Source organism: Pinus tabuliformis, chromosome J (genome assembly GCF_031772625.1).
Source record: "Pinus tabuliformis cultivar Carrire ecotype Pingquan chromosome J, CPIR1, whole genome shotgun sequence".
Taxonomy (NCBI): Eukaryota; Viridiplantae; Streptophyta; class Pinopsida; order Pinales; family Pinaceae; genus Pinus; species Pinus tabuliformis.
Window position 1 is genome coordinate 1,103,993,339 of NC_142295.1, and position 10,609 is coordinate 1,104,003,947.

A 10,609-nucleotide genomic window follows, 5' to 3' on the forward strand; every position below is an offset into this window, starting at 1 on the left:
ATTTGCATAATAAAATGACCAAGAGGACCCTTTTCACTTTAAATGTGAATGACTTTAATTTTTCACTCATCTCAAACCCACTTTTCTAATGTTAAAGTCACTTTTGGTTTTGAACTCTGTTTTTCCATTGAAATTGACTTTTCTTAATCATTTGACAAACTGATGCTTTGATGCTTATGCTTTTGCTTGCAATGGCTGGAGTTAGCAAGATGACCAAGGGCAGCAATTCTGAACTTATTACATATAGGAAAATTAAAATTACATGAAATTTTTATACATAGAACATAAAAACTCTGCTTTTTCCTCAAAAAAGGGTTTTGGTGAAAAAATCAATTATTGAGTATATCATTATTGAAATTTTGATCTTGAGACCTTATTAGACCTCCTCATGTGCCTTCTGACTATTATTGAGCTTTTACATGAATATGGTGGTAAACCCTAGACCTAATGAGACCTAAAACCCCAGAAATGGCTTTTGAAAATGTAATGACAAAAGATGATTGTAAATGACCTGCACCTGTGAAAATAGGCTAGCAGGTAAAGACCATGAAGGAAATTTGATAATGAACCACTACCATCAAATGATCCATGATCCTAATGGAATGGAGCTGATCAGATGAGACACTTAGAATGCATGCAGAGAAGAGAATTTTGATCATTGGTGGAGGGATGAAGATACTGACATTAACATTGGCTCTAATGGGGATGGTAGCTCCTGGGAGGTGCCAAGAACTATAGATCTATGGAAATAAAGAGTGCCTCTTCCATTGGGCTAAATGGATCAATAACTTCAGCAAACTATAACCTGACTCAGTTACAGAACTGGAAACTAACTCAAAATTGAGTCAAATAACCCACACTAATAAGCAAAAACTAACATCAGACCTTTATTTTTATAGCCTTCACTTTGGGCCCCAAACTAAATGAATGGCGATAGTACACACTTTGTAGTGAAGGAAATAAAATGGTATGTATAGCGATATATGTGACAGTAGAAAATATCTCAAAGATAATACCATTTCAGTAGTCGACCATTGACCAGCCCTCCTAAACAATCTACCACGTTCATTTCTTTCAGCAGGAATGCATTTTGACCCCCATATGCAACAATTCTAAATGGTCCCTTCCACAGATTGTTGAACTTTCCATGCTTGCCTTTGTCCTCATTTCTAGCATCACATTTCAGCACTATGTCTTCGATTTGAAATTTTTCTACCTTTGCCTTCCGATCATAGATTTTCTTTATTCTCTCTTCCAGCTTGAAGGTATTCTGAAAAACTTCCTCTTTCATCTGCTGTAAATGGATCATTTGGTTTATTCTTTGTTGTAAATGATCTTCCTCGCTACCAGCTTCCTATAGAAGTTTAACAATCGAGACTGCAAGAGATGTCGGGAACACCGTGTCAACACCATATACAATCTCAAAAGGGGACATGCCTATTGGTTTCTTCTAACTCACTCTATCTGCCCATAGTGCATTAACCAATTTCTTATGCCATCTTTGTTTTTTTGTTTCCAATAGCTTTTTAATGATGTTGACCAATGATTTGTTTGAAGATTCTGCCAATTTGTTACCTTGTGGATAGTATGCAGTAGAACACCCTAAGGTAATTTGATATTTGTTACAAAAATCAATCATCTTTTTAGATTTGAAAGCTACTACATTATCTGTAATCAACTTGTTAGGACAGCCAAAATGTGACAAAATATTGTTTTCAAGAAACTGAATTATTGCCAAGTCGGTGGCCTTCCGAGTGGGAATCACCTCAATCCAATTTGTGAAATAATTTGTCACTATGAGGATCCACTTGTGTTGAGCTGAAGATGTAGGATGAATCTCACAGTTTTATATGTTATGGCCTAAATCTACCTAAAGCTGAGAAAGGCAAAATCTAGGGTAACATCAAACCACGCTTAACCTGGTAGCTAGCCCTACTAGGTCGGGAGAGGGCTCTCTCCTTGTCAATCTCAGGAAAATGTGATCAATGAGGTTTGAGTTGACTGATGTAAACACTAATTTTAGGCTAGGTATATGCTCAAAGGATTTTGATTGAATTTAATGTTGGTTTGCTAGCTAAAATTGGAAAGGCAGATTTGGGTTCAGGGAATGGACACATTCTTGCAGAGTTTTTGTGGGGCGAGGTAGGAAAATGGTTTAGTACTTTGAAATAGATGAGATGGAGAGTTTAAAGACTGGTGAGGAGTTGGAGAGGACATGCAAGTCCTAGGGATCCTCTTCAAACAATAGAAAACATAAATAACTAAATAAACCGTAGGTAGAGCACTGCAACATCAATGAATTTTACCTTTATCCTTGATTCATTTAGTTAAGTTGAATAGAAAGAGATGATGGCATACATAAACACATGTAAACTTGCATTACAGAGGGAAAAACAATACCAAATCAAGTTGCCACAAGTATCCCACGAAGTGCTGCAAACCCTGGTCTATTCCTTTGCGAAACTACAGAGATGAATGTACAATAATGCTCAAAGCATTCACAAGAGTCCAACCTACCTCGGCCCACAGAAACCTCTGCAAGACTATGTCCATTCCCCGGACCCAAATCTGCCTTTCACATTTGAGCCAACAAACCAACATTAAATTCAATCAAAATCCTTTGAGCATATACCTAGCCTAAAATTAGTCTTTACATCAGTCATCTCAAACCTCATTGATTATACTTTCCTGAGATGGACAAGGAAAGAGCCCTCTCCCGACCTGGTAGGGCTACCTACCAGGTTAAGCGTGGATTGATGTTACCCTAGATCTTGCCTTTCTTACCCTGAGGTAGATTTAGGCCATTACATTATACACATCAGTGAAAATGGAAGGCCAATAATACCCCGCTCTCAAAATTTTGCTCGCTATCTTCTTCCAAAAAAGGTGACCTCCACAGTCTCCCTTGTGAAAATCATCGATGACCTATTTTTCTTCCTCCTCAACCAAACAATTCAGAAAAATACCGCCAAGATCTTTCCAATAAAGTGCATTATTCATAATATAAAATTTGGCAGCCTTTGATTTCATAGTTCTGCTTTTATTTCTAGCCATCCCCAGTGGCGGTGAAAGATGCTGGAGCACATATAAAATATCTGAATACCATGGAGATTGGAGAAAAATTTCAGATACTTGAACAAGTGAACTTTCTTCATCTTCTTCGGACATAGCAAAAATCAAGCTTATGTCCAAGGCATGCAAATTAGACTCCTCCATCAGTTTTGCTAGCCCCTGGCCCTTGATGAGCTTTGTTGGCTTTATCTCCACATCATATTCTAACAAAGCTATGATCCATTTTCCTCGTCTCCCTTCTGGATCTGTTTGTACTAAGACATCTTTAATGACTGCATTAGGGACATAAGCAAGAATATGAGAATGTAGAATATATACCTGGAAATCTTTCAAAGATTTTACGAAGGCAAGAGCTTGCTTTTCAATAATGTTATACTTTAAGGCTGCTTCTCTTATTGTCCCGCTGAATAAGGCGATTGGCTTTTCAAGTTGGTCTCTTTTTTGCATTAGCACTACTCCCATAGTATGATTTGAAGTGAACGAAAACAATATAAAATCTTAAGAATAATCTAGGCTAATTAAAATTGGAGCTGAAGAAAGAGCCAACTTTAGCAAATTGAAAGACTTGATAGCTTCTTCAGTCCACTTGACCAAACTATCTTTCTTTAACATGTTTGTGATTTTGCTCAAATGTTCAGCTAGATTTGGCATAAAACGACATAAGAAGTTCATCTTACCGTTGAATACTTAGATCTCCCTTTTACTATGTGGAAAATAAATTTTCTGAATGGCTTCTACTTGAGCAGTATCAATGCAGATGCCCTCCTTGGATATGATGTGACTGAGAAGCTTCCCTTCATCCATGGCAAACAAGCTATTTTTTGGATTAAGAGATATTCCATACTTTCTACACCGCTGAAAAACAATCTTCAAATGGTAAAGATGCTCCTCATTTGAATTGGAAAAAATTGTTAAATCATAAAGATAAACTACTAAAAATACATATTTCTAATTTGCAAAGGTGTTATCCATAACCCGCTAAAAAGTTGCACCAGCATTCTTTAATCTGAATGGCATCTCGGCGTAATGAAAGTCCCCCATGGAGTGGTGAATGTTGTTTTGTCCCTGTCATCCCCATGGACCAGAATTTGGTTATAGCCAGAATACCCATCGAGTAGTGACATACAAGATGCTCCAACTACTCTTTGAATTATGTGGTCCATTTTTGGCAATGGATAGTTATCTTTCAAAGACACCTTATTCAGATTTTTGAAATCAATACATAATCTAATCTCACATGTCTTCCTCCGCACGCGCACCAAATTGGAAATCCAATATAAAAATCTTATTGGAATGATTATACCAGCCTTATATAATCGATTCACCTCTTTCTCTATTAATGGCAACAATTTTGGATTTATCCTTCTTAACTTTTGTCAAAATGGCTTCTGGTTTGGCTTGATTGGAATTATGTGCTGAATTATACTCTTATCGTACTCCTTCAAATCTGAATAGTCCCATGCAAATACATCAGTAAATGAAGACAATAAACTAATGTATTTTTCCTTTACCTAAGGAGGCAATGCCTTTGACAACTTCACCATCTTTGGATTTTCTATTGTTCCAATATTCACATCCTCAACTCCCTTCTCGGTCGGCACCAAGCTTGGTTTCCGGGCTACATCATCTTGATAAAATAACTCCTCTAAAGGTATTAGGCCTTTAGGAATGACATTGTCCTTCAGCTGCAAAACTTCCATCTGATTTACCTCTATGTCTAATTCACCATCATCTTTCTCTCCATCGATAGAAGTATCTTTGTATTTGCCTTAATTTTGTAGAAATTCTTCAATCTCTTTGTCATTTTGAAACACCTGCCAATATCTTTGATTATCAAGGATAGCTGGGTGATGTTTCACATGAATTTCAAACTTATTTGTTTGAATTCATCGAGATTTTCAAGTTACTTGCAGCTGTAGTAAGGGAATCTGCAATAACATTTTGTACATGAGGGACACATGTCAAAGTATAATCTAGAAACACCCTCAAAATATCTAAAACTGCATTACAGTAAGCCCTCATTCGAGGATGTTTGGCTTGTTATTCACCCTTGACTTGCTTGATTACTAATTTGGAGTCGCCATAAACTGAAATTCTTTTTGCATTCAACTTCTTGAGGATTTTCAAACCAGCAATTAAAGCCTCATATTCAGCTTCATTATTGGAACAATCAAAAGCCAATTTATATGAACAAACTCTTACATTACTCAGGACTTTGTTTGGTAGGAAAACAGGGCTGCGTATCCAAATACCAATTCCAACACCATCCTTACCTACTGCTCCATCAAAGTCCATACTCCAAAAACCGGCTTCATCCTCCAAGCTCTGAAATTCTGCCTGCTCTTCTACCTTTGCTTGTTGTCCATCAATTTTCTGCTACTAGTGGAAGGTTGATTGTTCAGCGGTACTATCAGGCCTTTGTCTTTCTTGCTTAAGTATGGCTCTGAAATTTTTTGTGATCTCTAGAATATCTTCAACTTCAACTAATTGACTATTTACATCATTAAAACTATCAGAATAAAGAACAAAAGATTCTAAATCTATATGTACATAATTGATTGGATGATTAAAAGGTTTCTCCTTTCTTGTGATCATATACTTCATCATTTTCTCTTGATATAATTTCTTCAACTGACCAAACACGGGAATAGTGGCATAGGAGAAATCTAGCAGCAATGTCCCTTTTGAGTTTTGCACCCCACGATCTATATAGAAGCATGCCAAATCTAGGGGGAATGTTGGCCACAACCACATCCATAAGAACACTCTTTGCTGGAATCTGATTGAAAGTGACAACCAAATCTTTGATAAGACCAATACATCTCACCCTACTAGAATCAAAGGAATAAAGATCATGGTACTTGCGAGTGATATCTAAACCCAATTTTTCCATAATTTCCTTTGGCATTAGATTATGAGATGCTCCTGAATCAAACATGGCGTTGTGCAAGACATAATCATGCAATCTAAGGCTGATGTAAAAAGGAGCTACATCACTATCCTCAAATTGACCTTCTAATGCTGGACCAAAGATAAGCTCGGGTTGGTCATCCTCCACATTAACCATATCAAATAACAGATCTAAATTCAAAATCTTTGACACGTGACCTTTATAGCTGCTATTCTTCATTAATTCAGTCAAAGGTATCGACACTTTTAACTTAGCAATATCATTCTCTAAGCTAAAGGCTGTGGTTTCTTCTACCTCTTTGAGTGGAGCATATTTCTTTTTAGTCTTCTCCTTTGATGCATTTGGTTGATTTGACTTTTCATTTGTTGATGGTGTTTTGCTGGTGGTAGGATCTGTTGCCTCCTTTCCCTTTTTCTGCACATTTGGAGAATCATTCTTTGGTGGTGTTGCTTCCTTCCTCTTTTGAATTGGATTGATGGGTACCTCTCTACTCCTGAGTGAATATTGTCATTGCTAGGTTGTCAAGGCATTCATGTATCCCCTCTGATATTCATCAGATTCTTCTTCTAGGACTGTTTCATTTGCTAAGATAAAATCTTCATCCTTTTGTATAGCTGGGCTTTCTGAATACTCTTCATCCTCCGTGATATAGATTGGCAAACCATTAGGTGTAAAGAAATGATTCTCCTCTCCTATTATATTCTCATCATCATCTGATTCTGGACCATGTACAAAATTCTACTGTAATGGTGTTTTAACTTGCTGCTGTGCTGCTTGGTCTTGTGCTCTTTGTTCCCATTGTTTGATTCTAAACTATGGTTGCTACTGACCATGGAAATTTGGATTTTTTATTTGTGTCTGAGGCTTATCTGAAATACTGAGTCTATCAAACATATTTTCTATCTTGCAAAGAAAGTGATCTGAGGAAGAAGCTTCCTCCTTCACGGCCACTTTCTTCTTGGTCTTCGTTCTAGCTCCTTTAGCTAGCAGATTTGCCTCCACGCTCACTACAATTTTTTGCATATCCTCCAATGTGGCTGGGTCTCTTTCTCTTAATTGATATGCCATGTCGGGATCAAAGCCAGCCCCATTTGTGGCTTTATATCAGCTGGAATTGCATTATACGCAGTATTGAATCTAACACAATAATCCTAGACACTTTCACCAACATTCTTCTTTATGTTTTCATATTCGGAAAGAATTTGAAGTGGATTTTTCTTTACCTCCCAATATTCCAAAAATTGTCTATGAAGAACCGCAAATGTATTGATAGTCCCAGTTGGCAATGATCTGAACCACTTCCACACTTCACCTCCAAAATTTTGCATAAATAATCTGATGGTCACATTTTCTTCATCTATCTCATGAAGGTCAAAGAAATCGTTCATCTTATCAACATGTTGTTGCGCTGTGATACCTTGGATCCCATCAAAAAATGGAATTTTTCTTTGGTAATCAACAAGCATAGCATCCAAGTTTTGTGGAAAAACAAGAGGTGCATATTGGGCAGCCATTGCTCTAGGTGGATTTGAAACTGGCCTTGGGGATGTAGGAGGAGTCAGAACAATAATAGTAGTTGATATAATGGGTGTATGAGGTGTAGAAGGAGGGGAGAAAATATGAGATGCTTGAGGTGTTGAAGGGGTTGATGGGGGAGAAGAGACAGGGGGTCTCTGATCAGATATGGTGGGATGCATGGGAATGGTGGGAATAAAAGGAGTTTCAGTAGGAATCTCTGAACCAGATACAGCAGCAGATGAACCAAGAGTTGTGGATGCGGATTCTAAGAACTCGGGAATGTTTGTAGCCATAATGAAAGTTTGAAGATTCAAGAAATAATCATCAATTGATCTATTAGCCTTTTTAGTTTAAATATCTTTGACAAACTCCGGATTTAGAACAGTAGAACCAACTACACTTTCAGATTTAATTTCAAACAACGATAGATCTAAATTTTCATCAAACTCAAGATCTTCAAGGGATTCAAAAACAACTGGACATGAATGAGATCTAAAAATGAGAATCACAGACCTTTATTGTTGGAGAATTCTTGGAATGAGATTTGGGTTTTCATACACGGGAGGAGGATCAGGATCAGGATTGGCCCTGGTGTATCGTCTGGAAGCCAGTGTGTTGAATTATTCCCAAAAATCAAATGGACATTATCAATTTGTCAGCCTATCAAATTATAAACTCATCATCCAAAGTCTAGAATTATTTTAGGATACTGGGGTAATAGTTTTTAGATCAGATGTTCAGTTCATAAAGTAAACCAGAGATTGACTGAAGCATTGTTCATATACTTATGCACTTGCAAAGCAAGAACAATTCAAAGGCTACCTAGCTAACTTCAGGCTCCGTTTGTAGTCTACAAAGAAAACTAAAATAACAGGAAAACTTTTCTTTCTCAATACGGTGGCCAATATGTTATGGCCTAAATCTAACTTACGCTGAGAAAGGCAGGTCTAGGGTAACATCAAACCACGCTTAACATGGTAGCTAGCCCTACTAGGTCGGGAGAGGGCTCTCTCCTTGTCAATCTTAGGAAAATATGGCAAATAAAGCTTAATATGACTAATATAAAAACTAATTTTAGGCTAGGTATATGCTCAGAGGAGTTTGATTCAATTTTGTGATGGTTTGCTGGATTGGATGTGAAAGGCAGTTTTGGGTCCACGGAATGGACTCAGTTTTGCAGAGGTTTCTGTGGGGCGAGGTATGAAAACTCTTTATTGCTTTGAAATCAAGTGAAATGGGGAGTCTTAAGACTGCCGAGGAGTTGGAGATGGCATGGGAGTGTCATAAGTCCTCTTCAAATAGTTGAAAACATGTAAAAGCAAATAAACCCTAAGGTAGAGCACTGCAACATCAATGAATTCCACCTTTATACTTGATTCATTTAGTTAAGATAAAAAGAGAGAGATGATGGCACACATAAACACATGATAACTTGAATCACAGAAATAAGAACAATACCAAATCACCTTGCCACAAGAATCCCACTAAATGTTGCAAACCTTAGTCTATTTCCTTGCCAAATTGTAGAGATCAATGTACAATAATGCTAAAAGCATTCACAAGAGTCCAACCTTGAAAAATGACTAAGAAAGTACTAGATATATTCAAAAAACTACCCATGCTAGGTTTTATGGGTCGAATCGATGAGTCTAGGAGTTGTTTCAACTAGATATAAACTAGGAACTGAAAAATAGGCAGTCGAACAACTTGCCTCTAAAACTATGGAAACTGATTCATTCAATTCAAAACAACCTATACATGATGTATCTACCTCCTTGAGTCAATTTTCATCATTTTTACCTCAAATTAGATTAATTTACATTATGTGTTTGACCATGAGAGAGAAAAAGTCAAACTGAGAAAAAGCTAGGCAAAAATTTTGAGTTTTGAGAAAAATTGAGCAAATTGTGTTCGATGCCTTATTAGCCTTGTCAAGAAGCTTCTCAAGGTGGAAATTCACTCTTTCCAACCATGATTCTTGATCAACCTCTATTTCTTGCACTAGTGAAGTCATCCTGACTTTCCTCCTTTTTGCCATCTGTCGGTTTTCCCTGATAGTTTGTAGCTCCATGATCATCTGTTTATCCTCCAATTGCTTGTTTTGTTGCTCAAGGTATTTAATGATCCACTTATCCCTCTCAAGGTTTATGGATAAGGTATTGATATAGCTTCTTGTTCTCTAATGACCTCCTTGAGCCTTGAGTTTTGGGAGATCAAATCAGTATCCTCCTCCTGAATCAAAATAAAGTCTCTCTCATGACCTCTATAAGGCCCTTCATCATGCAATGGTTTCTTTCCTCTATCTTGTACCTACTCTGCCGAAGAAGAAGGTAAATCCCCTTTCACCCCTGGTGAAGATAACATTTTCCTGCTTTCTAGTGTGGAGAACGAGACCCCTTCCACCCCTGGTGGAGATAATACTCGTTTTGTTGCTGCAAAAAGTCTTCTTATCCCCTTTTCATAAGTGATAAAAAAAAGAATATGAGCCTCTTCAATTTTTCTTTCATGTTCTCTTTGTTGCCTGAAAGGTCCAGCTTCCTCTTGAGCTTCCGCAAACATTTTAGGTCCCTTGAAAATCTCATGGGTAATGAAGGTTTCCCATGGCACTTCCAACTCAGTCAATTGGTACAAAACAACAATTTTGATGACAGAAAAGTGATATATGTTATTGAGCTACTGTGGGTAGGATTTCCTCTTTGCAATTACAGTCATCCTCTCTATGTTTTTGCAAATGAAGTATGGTATGCTCATCGTTCTAAGCCTAGTAAAATGCATAAGAAACCTGATATGATAAGCATAGATTCGGGAGAACCTCCCCTCACATGTGAATTATTTAATGATGAGTTTCATTAATGGCACATACCAGTCCTCCAAAAACTTGAAAGGAAACACCCTACCTAATTGGCTATGATATCTAGCTTTAATGTAGGCTTCATAATTTTGTTTGTTGATATTTTATCTCTTATTCCATCTTTCCCCCACATCTGGCATCTTACTTGCTTCTGCAATAATGGCTAGTGAAAGAGTGAAGTTGATGCCAGCAAGTTGTACCATATTATCCTCCATGTTGATGACAATTTTCCTAGCCAATTCATGATGATACCTAAC